Source organism: Hydra viridissima, unplaced genomic scaffold (assembly GCF_058129835.1).
Source record: "Hydra viridissima isolate aposymbiotic clone 2 unplaced genomic scaffold, HvirCarnegie_v1 scaffold_13, whole genome shotgun sequence".
Lineage (NCBI taxonomy): Eukaryota > Metazoa > Cnidaria > Hydrozoa > Anthoathecata > Hydridae > Hydra > Hydra viridissima.
This window is the reverse complement of record NW_028324312.1, coordinates 10,059,022-10,068,673: the sequence shown is the minus strand read 5'-3', so window position 1 is coordinate 10,068,673 and position 9,652 is coordinate 10,059,022. Positions and strand designations below refer to the sequence as shown.

Below are 9,652 nucleotides of genomic sequence, written 5' to 3'. Positions count from 1 at the left end.
ACCCTAATTGGTGCTTTTTGATGATCAGACAAGTTTGATGGTTAATGATATTTAAGTGTCTTGATAAGGAACTTCCTTAAGTTCTTCAGAGCCAAGAATTCAGTTTTATTATGTTTTTGAAATTCAGTTAAATGAAAATTAATTTTATTTAACATTTTTAGACTGAGGTTTGGTGGTTTGCAAGAAAAACGTTTCGTCCTGCAGAAAAAAACGCTTTCAGAAATAAAGGATGATATAGGCACACAGAGCTAACAACTTGTTGCTTGGCTGAATATTGGCAAAATCTATAATTGATCCTTTCACTAGCCCAGAATACTTTTAGAAACTAATTTAGATTCCTCAAGATATAAAAACAAATGTCACTTTATTTTTATATTTAGCTATATGTTTTTATCAATTATCGGCCGTTTTTGCAGAAACAACCGATAACTGATAAAAACATGCAGGTAAATATAAACATTTTTATTTAACAAAAATAAAGTATTATTTTACAGTATTACATGGATTACTAAGCTTTTCGTAAATATTTTTCTGAGACTGGCTCATCTTAAAGATCTTTGTGGTCTGGAAGTCTGTTATATTTTATGTAAAAACTATTTTCAAAGTTAGGAACTTCATGTCTGAGTTTCGAGTAAGCTATCTCCACATCAATTTGCAAGATCGATAGCAATTATGATCTTACTTTTATGCTGTTTTTCTTAGAAAACATTTAGATTTTGTCGAACACCCTTAACTGTATAGAATAACGTATCACTGGATATTTTTTTTTTACTGTTTGATTTAAGAACTTCAGTATTAAGCCTTCTTGGGATTCTGATTAAGCCTTCTTGGGATTCTTATCTTGCATATCTGCTCTTAATTTTTGAGATGTTTTAGTAATTGTAATCAATAAAACAACTTAAAAATTTATTTCAGATATACTACTATTTTCGTTTGGTGATGCTCTAATATAAATGTTAAAATGTTCTGATAAGTTTCTATTAGTTTTATTATTATATAGTATCTATTATTATTTAGTCTATTAGTTTGTCTAGTTCAAATTATTTGTTGAATGTTTCTTGCTTTTCATTCACCTGTGAAACAAATATATAAATTACAAACTATATAAATACACCAATTTGTAAAGATTTGTTCATAATATATACTTCATCAATTAGGTATTTAGTTTTCATATACTGAATATCTGTCTTCAACATTCTCTGTATCTGTATTCATGTTTAGTAAGTCTATTGAAAGTTTAACTTTCTTATCAAAGTATTTTTCCCAACAGCTTTTTAAATGTAAGTTGACTGATTGAAGGTTGTTTTAATGCATTAAATTAGGACCTTCATTCCTAAAAATGCATTAAATTAGGACCTTCATTCCTAAAATCAGGATCAATTTCTCCATCATGAAAAACTATACAATTGTTTTCTAAACGCCTTCTCCATTTAGCATAAAACCACTTATTCGTTCAAGATGGGCTTGTATTGTTTTATGATGAATGGGAGTTGAAATTTTCGTCTGATTTTTACTGGTTGATCTATATACATATATATATATATATATATAATTGTGTATGAGATAGTGTTAAAATAATTGATATTATAACCTGTTGCTTCGCTAAACTTGGTTATATTAGAGACTGAACTTTTTTTTATTAAATTGTAGTTCATCTCTTTTAGAAAGTTTTCCTCTGCTTTGATTCGAATGATGCTGTTGTTACGTATTGATTCAAGTTTTCAAGAAGAAGTGTTCAAACTAATTTGCTTGATTTTTCAGAAGATTTGTTCTTCAATTTCTGTATGCAGCGAACTTGTTGAGATGATGCGTCCAACTGTAGGAAGATGTGTTGTAATTTAATGGTAGTATACACCATAGAGTTTATTCTTGTTAATCTTTTATGGATTCAAGCCAAAAATTGATCGGCAAAGAAAGGCATATTGAAATCCAAGATTGTATAAGCGAAAATTTGTCTTTAGTGACCTGCATTGTGATAAATAAAGCAGAATTGAGCAATTCAATTACAGTCTTCAAAAATGTTTTTACTTAGTACTTGAGATCTCTTTAATTGCATCATAGATAACAATAGTTGACAGCCTAAAGTCTGCTCCTCGTATTTCGTGTCTCTCCTCCTAAACATAATTTTAATGAGTCTTCAAAAACTATTTTCTGGCTGAGGCTCAAAACTTCTGGAAAAACATCCCTAACGTTTTTTATCTGGCCTTTAAAATCATGATGTGCCTCTATAGGGCTAACTTCATAGTTTCGCATTGAACTAGTGAACTTAACTCATTGCCAAAACACAATGCTGGAGCTCGTGAAACACCAGAAAGATCATCCTTCAAAAATTTTTCTAATAGCTTCTGCCCTTGAATAATTATGTTTAACTCTCTGAAATTGATTTACAGATTAAAATTTCAGAGCTAAGCTGTTGAAAAGGAATAAATGCTTTCAACATTCTTCCTGCTTGGCCAGCAACAACCTTTAGTGAAGAAATATTAACATGATTCTGGTTTTCTTATAAAGCTTTTACTATAAATTTTCAATGTTTAATGAATAGATGAATATAGCAATCATAGATACTATTTGTAGAAAATTTTTTCATATAAGCTTGTTATTTAATTATGTGTCTGACTAATCTTGCTTCATGCAAATTACCCAATTTCCTTGTTTAAATATTGAAGCACTTTTTAAATTTCACACTTTTTGTTTATTTCAAAAGGTTATTTAGGAAAAAGAAATTGTTGTATTGTTAAGTCCAATTCAAAAATAAAAGGTTCAGAGATTATTCCATTCTGCAATTATACTGTTGTAACTTTTGAAACAGTAAAAAAACAAATAGAGAAATATTTTGTTAAACTTTCAATTGTCGGCATATTACCTTTTTTCTTCTCTCTTCTAATGGTATAATATTATGTGAATAAACATATGTGATACCTGTAAATTGATTTATATTGCAACCACACAAGCATAGATAATAACCACCATGAAGATTTCCAGCTTCATATTGTATTTCTGGATGATCACCTGAATAAACCAAAACTGAAATTTAGAAATGAAATCTTGTTAAAACCATTTTATGTTTACATTTATACTTATTGAAGTATGATAAAATAGACATTCTTACCATGGAAAAATCTTAATGCATCATGAACTTCTTTTCCATCAACTAGAACAGGAATATGCAGAGATCAAATGTCGTCAATTCTAGATTCAACATAAAAAAGTTTTTCGGTAATGCTGTCATTGATACAGCCAAATATATGTGTGTAAGGTGTTTCCACCAACTCTTGTACATCAAAGAGGACTCCAGTTTTATTAAAGGTTATTTGGTCAGTAAAAAAAGATTTGCATCTTAAATTGGTTTTACTGTAATCAAAAAGCGACCAGAATTTAAAATAGAAGCATGGCCTGCCCAAACTATTAAACTATGCTTAAATATTCCTGCTTTATTTTCTCGAATTATTCTTTGAGAGGCACGCACTTCAAAAATTCTTTTATTTGTATTTCGTACAGTGGCATTTTCCTTGCTGAAAGATTATATATTGACGTTGTTATTTGACCATGTTTATCAATTTTGATTTTTATCAAAGTTGAGAATTCTTTTGGTTCAATTAATGTCCCTAAATTTTCCGGAATGAATGTTTTCAATTAAATCTGCTTAATCTTGTTCAATGGTCATGGCAGAGGTACTGAGACCCCACTGCCTATAATTAGAAAGTTATATTTTATTTCAAAAAATGTGTACCGGTTACATTTTTTTTGGAACAAAAAATGTTATTCATGGCCATGTGTTAATTTGTTAAACTTTCGTCTTGCTCTTAGTTTATTAAGTTTATTGTTTCTAAAAGTGATAAATCCACGTTTTTTTGTTCTAAGAACTCTCTCACAACCATGTTGCCTTTACATCCCAGAATTCCATATTTTCTTGCAAGTTCAGAGAGATTTATCTTTTACAAGATTTTAAGTTATTTTTTACAAAAGCAATTAGTTTTTATATATATAACGGAGGTATACATTAGTTAAATTAAATTGTAAATTGTATAAAATAGTTGCAGTGTATAGGTTTTAGTTTGTTTAAGTTGTAAAATATAAAACATAATTGAGAGTAACAAAAATAGAGTAATAGTACTTTTGAGCCTTTTTTGATCTGCAGCACATCTTTTAACAAACCCAGACTTGTGGAATTCAATACTTTTCAAATCTGGAGAATGTCTTTTTTTCTTCATACAGTGGTGGCCAAAAGTCTTGGAACAACATATTTTATGTTATGATAAATTTTTATACTAAAAATAATAAACGATAACAGTAAAATAAATAGAAAAATAAATAAGTTGTAAGTATTTTTTTAAACAACATTCTCTTTAAAAATATACCTCAAACCTTCAAAATTTATACTTTAGATCAAAAATAAATTTTTTTGGTCGTTAAATGTTATGTTCCAAGACTTTTGGCCACCGCTGTACATTTAGCTTTGCCTATAGTAATATTCACTTGGATACATGAAGTAAACATATACACTGAAAATGCATGATTTTCATGTGTAAAGCTTACTGATCCAGCAAATTAGTTGTACGTTTAAAGTTATATCATTTTATAGGTTGAATACAGTGGTTACGCTATAGTGCGACACTAACAAAACGTTAACCTACTTAAAATGCTCACTTCTTATAAATCTTGATAGCTTAATATAGAGCAAACTATCAGCATATTAAAAAGAGTTATTGTTATAAAGTTTAGTATATTACTAAAAGTACCTTCGTCAGATTTCTTTTTTTTCAAATCATCTTCTTAGAATAGTCATATTCTACGAACATGCTTTGAAAAGGAAGAAATCATAGTCCATAGCTTTGAACAGGGAGACTGACTGTCGAGCACCAAGCAATGTATTCATGCCTTTATTGTCTTTTGTCCACTGAGTTTCAACAGTTGGTTTCATTTCCCTATGAGTTTCTTTTAATTTTTTCTTTTTTTCAGCAGCAGATTTATAAGTAAAGATATGATAGTAAAATATTTTCTTTCTAAAATACAGTTGAAGATTGTCTTTTAAACAGCGTTAAAAATACTGGCCCTGCTAACAGTCTGATCCACCATGTGCTTAACATAACCTTGGATATTTCAACCTTTGTCAATTCCCACAGGTTTTCCAAGGTATTTTCTAAAAATTAATAATGGAGAAGTTTGATGAAAGAGTAAAATACCATGATCTCATTCCCATATATCGCATTTTGTAGAGTGGTTGATATTTATTTTTCATTGTCCTATGAGAAACAAGATTTGTCAGTATTAATCCAGCACCTTGTATTTTATACACAATCTTATGTATTTATCATATAATGAATAAAAAATTTTAAGAAATTTAAAAATTTCTCTCATATATTTATAGGTTTTAGTTAGACCCGCCACCAATTAAAACTTCAAAGTTGACTAAAGATAACAAATTCCTGAAAAGCATTTGGATTTTGCAGCTTTTCCTTGAACTTTCAAAATTTGTCTTGTTTTCAAATATTATTGTATTTTCTGAAAAATGAAAATTCCATAAAATTTGACGTACTAATTGAAAAATAAGCAACATATAGTAAATCACACATGGTATGATAAATCAAACAACTTAAGTGTATTATATACAACGAATATGTACAACTTAAATGTACATATTCCATGCATCGATGAATGGATGGGTGGATGCATGCACATACATACACACACACAAACAGACACACACACACACATATATAAAATGAAGAAACAACAACTATAAATGGTACTTAAAGTTTCATGTCCAATGGCAACCATCAGCCATGAAATACAAATCAAAAATATAAATACCGTTTCAAAATTACAAAAATTACTGTCGTGTGCTCTGACCTCTTAATAGAAAGAGAAGAGGAAAGGAAATAAAGAAAGGAAGAAAGGAAGTAAATTAAAGAAATAAAGAAAAAATGGAAATAAATAAAGCAATAAAGAAATTAAAAAAAAAAAAAAAAAAAGAAAGAAAAGAAAAGAAGAAGGAAGAAAGAAAAATAGAAAGAAATAAAGAAGGAAGGAAATAAAGAAAGAAAGCAATAAAAGGAATAAAGAAAAAAAGAAAGAAAGAAAGATAGAAAGAACGAAAGAAAGTAAGAAAGAAAGCAATAATTTAGGCCTACTCGCCAGTTTCAAATTTCGAAAGAAGAAATTAATTTCTATTCCTGATTTTTGAAACCATTTAGTTCTTCTTAATCAATAAGATACCTTCTTGATACATTATAATCATGTACTTCACAATGAAATGAAATTTTCATATATATAAATATATATACATGTATTATATATATATTATATATATATATATATATATATATATATATATATATATATATATATATATATATATATATATATATATATATATATATATATATATATATATATATATATTCTACGTTGTATTGAGCACTCTTACTGAAAATATTAACATAATTTCTACGGTACAATGTAATTTTTTTTTTTATGAGTACCCCTATGGTCGGTCCCAGCAGTATAAAAATTAGAAAATTGAGATTTTTTGTAAATAATAAGGGGGGAAGGGGGTGTGTGGCAAGGTCACTTTCAAAAGTTTTAAAAATATCTAAGGGTTATTTTTGTAGCCTGATATATCTATTTTTGATTGATTTGTTTTAATGCAAAAGATGATGGAAATCCTCAGCCCTACCCATTTAAATGTATAATGTTTCTATTTGGGAGATAGGGGGGGAAGGATTAGGTTAAAAAATTGGTAATTTTAAAAATTTTTATCTTAGTGTAAATAAAAATAATCTCAGCAAGCAATAGTTTTGGAAAAGTATCTGAACGTGAAGTTTTTCTTTGTTGGAAAAAGAATTGGAACAATACCTAATACACAATTGCCAACTAAAAAAGCTGTATTGCAATATTACCATTACAGAGATCTTATGCTAAAAGCTGATTTTCCAAATATTTCCTCAGTTAGTATAGCTTCATGTCTTCTTGGTGATTTCTTTACTGCACAATGTGCTGAAATAGGCGGTTGTCTCCAAAAATGTTTACCATGCGTTGTTTATGAGGTGAAGAAAATATGGCGAAAAGCAGGAATTCCTTTCATAAATTCTGACAAGCATATCAGGTTTTTATAAAACTAAAATAATTTTAATTTATAGTTTAATTCAATTTCAAATTTATGCTATATAAGTAACGATTATAAAGTCATACAACTTTATATATTCATATTTTTATAATAAATTACATTAATTTTAATACATTCTTCTACATTTGTTTTAGAGACAAGATTGTTCACTTAGAAAAGAAGAGAAAAGATTTAAACAAACACAGGAACCGTTTAAGTACAAATTCAGTTTTAAAAAGAGAACAGTTTTCAAGAATGCTAGAGGAGGTATTTGATGTAAGTGAAAAGAATTGTGAAGTTATTATTATGAAAGATAAAACTAAAGATATAAAAACTAGAAGAGAAGAAAAAGATTTTCTTAACGACCAGATAGGAGCGCGTGTTTAGAAAATGTTAGGTAGAGATAAAACTTCACAAAAATTTGTAAAAAACAAAACAAAAAGAGAAATGAAAATGAAAAATCAAAAAACAAAAAAGTCGATAAGAAAACAGAATGAGTTGGTTACTGAGAAATATGAAAACACAACAAAAATTTTAAATACCTTAGATGATAAACAAGATGAAGAGTATCTACAGCCTTCTATGAAAATTAGAAAATCTAATGTTGTTTCTTTTATTGTTCCAAAAAATTTAGGAAAACATTATCTCCAACAGCATCATAATATGGAATAAGTTCAACTGCACTGAGTGCAACTCCTGGTTCTTTTATAAATAATAGTTCTGGAACGACAGATAATTTTTCTATTTCTAAACGAAGTATTTTGAGGCAGAAAAAATTAAGTATAAGAAAAACTGCATATAATATTAAAGACAACTTTGTTAAATTGGCCGAAGGTAAAAGTCTTACTGTGCATTTTGACTCAAAAATTATGTTAGAAATGAAAGAACCTGGTAAAGAAAAAGTTGATAGAATGGCTGTACTAATCAGTTGACCAGATCTCTCAGAAAATCCAACTTTATGGTGTTTTAATTGTGAAAGATAGCACTGCTGCGTCTCTTGAGAAAGCAATCAAAAAAACTTTACGAGACTAGGAGCTATGCAACTATGTTGATTGTCTGTCCTTTGATACCACAGTTAAAAGTACTGGTTGGCTAAAAGGAGTCTGTACTCTAATTGAGCAGTGGAGAGGAAAAGCTTTACTTTGGATGGCTTATCGTCATCAAGTTTATGAATTACATATTAAGGTAAATATTGAAAAAATCATACAATATTTTTATATTTATTTATATATTTAATTATGAATTTTTCTTGATGAATTAAATGATTTATTAATAAACTTTATTTAAATGGTTTGATATAAATATATTGTAGCACTTTTCAAATGTTCTTATTGGTGGTAAAACAAGTGGACCAAAGACTGAGTTATTTGATAGGCTGAAGGGTAATTGGAAATCGATTCTTGAAAAGAAGATTAATTATAATAACCTAAAGAGATTTGACTAAGAAAAAATATTTGTATCTTTGTCCTATTTAGATTAATGTGTTTAATTATAAGTTTTAATAATAAACTTTTTTGAAATTTAGGCTTCCAAATTGTTAATTTTCCTTCAAAATTGCCTAAATAATGATTAGTGTTGTTATCGACCTCGACTAAATCGACTAAAAGTCGACTAGTCGAAAATCGAAATTAGTCGACTTTGAAAATTCGAATAGTCGATTTAATCGACTATGAGTCTCCTACTAATCGACTAAAAGTCGATTTAGTCGGGTAATTATCCTAAAATCCTTATTTCAATTTTTTCCCTTGATTTAATTTTATCAATCTCTAATATTGTTATGATGCTGATTAATTAGTAAAGAGATACAGCAGCGTAGCAACCTAAGGGCTACGCGGGGCAGTGCCCCGGGGCCCTCAAGCTCAGGGGGCCCTCGAATCCTTACCAGAAATCCCGATCAAACTGAACTTTTGGAAATTTCTCCCATTTTCAAAATAAATATGATAGGTTGCAACTTGCAATCCCACTTTAATCATGACAACTCTGTTGAAAGAAATTCAAAAGTTATACCTAGGGAAATCCCCTAAATTCTTTCTGAATAAAAAACTAAATCCGACTAGATGGTCCAATAGGGTCAATACGATACCTGCAATACAACATCGTTAATTTGATATCAAAATAACGAAGTTGTATTGCAGATATTGCAGAAATAATTCTAAAGAGTCATAATAAAGATGAGCGTAGCGAAGCAGAGAGTATTAAAACAGAATTGCTAAATTCGAGTTCGTGTTACTTTGCGAATTCATGCACAGTGTATTGAACGACATCAATTATACATCCAAAACTTTACAAAAATGCGACATCAATTTGGGCGAGGCGAGTAAAGTTTTAGCAGAGACCAAAGTAAACTTTCAAATTTATAGAAATGATTTCGAATAATTCAAGTGCAAAGCCAGTGAAACTGCAAGAAAATATGGTTTTGTTACCCATTTTTAAGAAAAAAGGCAAAGAAAAGTTAAAAAACATTTTGATGAATTAGCTGCTGATCACCGATTTCCAAACCGAGAAAAAATATTTAAAATTTAGATTTTCAATAATGTGCTAGACACA

General features: G+C 28.8%; 2 pseudogenes; one reads left to right on the top strand and one right to left on the bottom strand.

The window, feature by feature from the left end:
• Positions 1 to 1,040: 1,040 nt before the first annotated feature.
• On the bottom strand, positions 1,041 to 4,211 carry LOC149880423 (uncharacterized; annotated as a pseudogene).
• A 2,703-nt stretch (positions 4,212 to 6,914) lies between these two features.
• On the top strand, positions 6,915 to 8,623 carry LOC149880422 (uncharacterized; annotated as a pseudogene).
• Positions 8,624 to 9,652: the final 1,029 nt, after the last annotated feature.